The 3,899-nt window shown below is 42.6% G+C and overlaps 1 long non-coding RNA gene across 1 annotated transcript; it reads left to right on the forward strand.

Moving 5' to 3' along the window:
- The first annotated feature begins 1,233 nt into the window (after positions 1 to 1,233).
- Positions 1,234 to 2,815, forward strand: LOC137536111 (uncharacterized). Its single transcript, XR_011024522.1, has 2 exons — positions 1,234 to 1,268; positions 2,441 to 2,815. It is a non-coding gene; the product is annotated as an uncharacterized lncRNA (long non-coding RNA).
- Positions 2,816 to 3,899: the final 1,084 nt, after the last annotated feature.

The following is a 3,899-nucleotide window of genomic DNA, read 5'->3' on the forward strand; positions in this document are numbered from 1 at the left end:
TTTTATGGGGCCCCCAATGTTTACAACCCTTCCTTTGCCTCCCCTTGGTGACTCTCACAGCCTGAAGCCCCATCTTACAAAACTAATAAAACAAATGTGGCCATCGGAATCTTCCCACCCATATTATAGCCGCAATAACACCTGACCTGAAGTATCAGAGAAAGGGAAAGTTAATAGCCCGCCCCCACACACCTCTGCCCCCTCCCCCCCTGCAGTCACAGGGGGTGCTCCCCCATATTAACGCCCAGTTGCATAGCAACAGGGGATGCAGATCTTGTGACCGCACTGAGGCCCCTGGACCAGAGGGTCCCACTAGGGTCCGGCCTTTCATCCATTTTATTAGCTTTTTCAATTGGTGCTATGCTGGTAATAATGAACACCTCTATATGTGCATTGGATAGTGGTAATCCTTAAACTTTTTCCTTAAAGAGGGAATCCAGTGAAAATAATGTAAAAAAAAAGTGCTTCATATTTACAATAATTATGGGCGCTAGTCTACTTTAGGGGACCCACCGCAAATCCCCATAGACACTTTCAGCTGGGCTGCAAAACGGAACAAATGGCTTCCGTTTGCTTGATGAAACCCCCACGAGCCTTATATCCCCGGGTAGCTACGCATGTCCTCTAACGAATTTTGCGGGTTTCGGTAAAAAAAAAGTTTGAACTGACTGTGTAGGAGCCTCGGAACGACCGCAATTTCGGGTCCGTCGGCCATCTTGGTTTTGCTCTGCAGGTCGTTTCTTCCTCCTCTTTGGAGGGATTGTTAGGTGGGGGCGTGCCAGCTAACAAACCCTCCAATGAGGAGGAAGAAAGAGACCTGCACAGCAGAATTAAGATGGCCGACGGAACCGAGATTTAGGCCGTTCGGTGGCTCCTACACGGCCAATTTAAACTTTCTGTTACCGAAAACCTCCCAATTCGTTACAGGGCATGCTTACCTATCCATGGGTATATGGCTTGTGGGGGTTTCAACAAGCAAACGGAAGCCATTTGTTCCGTTTTGCAGCCCAGCTGAAAGTGTCTATGGGGATTTGCGGTGGGTCCCCTAAAGTAGACTAGCGCCTAATTATGTATAAATGATTTAGTCAGTGTTTGCCCATTGTAAAATCTTTTAAATACCTGATTTATATTCTGACATTTATCACATGGTGATATTTTTACTGCCGGCAAGTGATGTAGCTGCTGCTTGCTGTTTTGGCAGTTGGAAACAGCTGTAAACCGCTATTTCCCACAATGCAACCGGGTTCACCGACATGAAACTGCCACGAGTACGTACTCAGAATTTATTTGTGGTAGGGGTTTCACCACAATATCAGCCATACAGCGCCCCCTGATGGTCTGTTTGTGAAAAGGAATAGATTTCTCATGTAAAAGGGGGTATCAGCTACTGAGTGGGATAAAGTTCTATTCTTGGTCGGAGTTTCTCTTTAAGGTAGCCCCACACCATACAATTTTGTAATATCTGTTCGATCCAAGAATTGCAATACATTTTTCTGACTAATTGTAACATTTCAAAAATCTGACCAATGTACAACACACATACGTTAAATATTTTCCCAATTAGGATAAAAATGATTAGAAACTCTGAGAAAATTGCTATACAGTATAATGTCATGGGTGATACTTTTTTTTAATTTTTGTGCAATTTTACACATTCATAACTGACTGCAAATTGAAGTATAAAGTTCATTTTTAATCAAAGTAAATTACAAAATGACTTGTTTAATACTAATATGTCAAAGCTTTTTTCTTTAATTTTAAAGTGAAATTCTAGGGGTTTTTTTTATACATAAGAAGCATCTCCAGAGATCCTTATGGATTTCTGACAATTATCTCAATCATATGTGATCTTGTAAACATGGGTTGGATATCTTTTTTTATTTTTTTTGCAGTCTGCTATTAAAAAAGGTGTGACCTTGTCCTAGATCATATTGGAGTGGCTAAAAGATTTTAAGTAGCAGTTGTGTGATTACAATTCCCACAGGTAATCATAGTGGGAACTTTTTGTTATGTAATTTTGTATTTTGTTCTTTTTTTCTATCTGTCGCTGTCGGATGCTGTATGCAACTGCAGCACTGATCCTCTCGGCATTTCTGACTATATCCCAATATGACTCAGATGAAGACAAAACATTTTACTAAAACGAGGCCAACTTTGCTGGATCCCTTATGATCTTCCCAGTGGACTTGCTTGGAAATCTCTAGAGTGTCCTTAGTAAATGGCATCCAGAGCAGGGACAAGGTCCTCCAGCACCCAAGGCTGAGACACCAAAGTGCGCCCCTCCATCCCTCCCACCCCAGCTGTCACACACTGATTGCTAGTAGACTAAGAGGGCCACAGGGCCCACAACCTCCCCAACACCTTAATATCTAGTTATCTGGCTTGCAGTCACTGCTATGTATCCCCTTTAATTATTTCTTTCTTCTTCATACACAATTAGGAATGACAGCTGAATGAATTGTGCGCCCCTTCCTACACTGCGCCCTGAGGCTGGAGCCTCTCCAGCCTATGCCTCGGCCCGGCCCTGATGGCATCAGATGGCAAAATTGAACATTGTCCAAAGCCTTATATTAACAGCAAAGGACTCCACATCTTGCACAGGACAGAAAGAAATCATAGAGAAATGCACCCTGTATTTGTTTAGACAGACTTTCTCAACCAGGGTTCCCTGAGTTGACAGAGGTGCCAAACCCGCTCCCTGACAAGTCAAGTTACTCCCCCTTTTTATGTGCCTGAGGAAGCGGGCGTTAGACCCGTGAAACGCGTTGCAAATAATATTGTGGAGTAAGAATAAAGCTGGTTTCTTGTATGTGAATCAGTGCGATTTGTCGTTATTGGGGAGGTGTATCATCCAGCACCCCCCATTTTGAGACTTTTTTAAGTACAGTGTTTTAATCTTTGGGCGCCTCTGTATTTCTGCACGAATAGGGTTCCCTGAGTACTCTGCAGGGGTTCTTTGGCATTTCTCCCTATCGTGGGGGTTGGAAGGAGTATAATAGAGAGCACACTACAATAGGGGGGACAGTAAAAAAGAAGCATCCAATTCAGAATAATAATGAGCACATTAATAAAAAGTTCTATATTAAGGAGACATTATAATGAAGGGCACTGGAAGGCCTCATTCAAATCTAAAATTGAAACCGCAAACGTAAGCATTTTGCATTTCTGCCTTTTTTTAGTGCTTTCCGGTGCTCCAATGCATGCTGCGTTTTTATTAAAAGCGCTTTTCTAAGCGCTTTTGTAGAGCAGTTTTGTAATTCACTCTCAGACGCAAGTCAGGAAGGGAACTCTTTCACCCGGAAAAGAGTAAATGTATTTATTATTAAAACCATGAACGCAATCGCTGCACAAAGCCATTTTATGAGCGTTTTGCGTTTTTCCTTTACCTTCCATTGAGGCAAAATCGCCTCAAAAAGGGTACAGGCAGCGCTTTGCTGAGCGGATCGGAAATCGAACCGCTCCGATGTCAACTCTTTCATAGGGAATCATTGCACAAGCGGTTTTAGGGTGATTTTGAAAATCACCTGCACTTGAAAAAAAGGGCAAAAACGCCTTTAGTGGGAACGAGCCCTGAATGGGGGTAATGACAATCAGCCACACACCATGCATCCTGCAAAATAAATCAGGGGTTTCTTGAGATCCAAAAAGTATTTGTAGAGCTCCTTTAGGGTAAAAAAGGTTGAGAAGCACATGTTGTAACTTGATTCCTCAGTTGCGTCAGCTGACTGCCATGACACAGAGGCTAATTGTGAAAACACAAGATGTTAACCCTATGTCTGCTTCCATGAAAGGAGGAAGTAAACACACTGCAGATTTATTGCAGGATTTGTATCAGCTGTAACAAAGAAATGTTTTTCTTAAAAGGTTACTATGCTTCTGCGTATTTTTTAGAGCAGAGG

This window comes from Hyperolius riggenbachi, chromosome 10 (genome assembly GCF_040937935.1).
Source record: "Hyperolius riggenbachi isolate aHypRig1 chromosome 10, aHypRig1.pri, whole genome shotgun sequence".
NCBI classification, from domain to species: Eukaryota; Metazoa; Chordata; class Amphibia; order Anura; family Hyperoliidae; genus Hyperolius; species Hyperolius riggenbachi.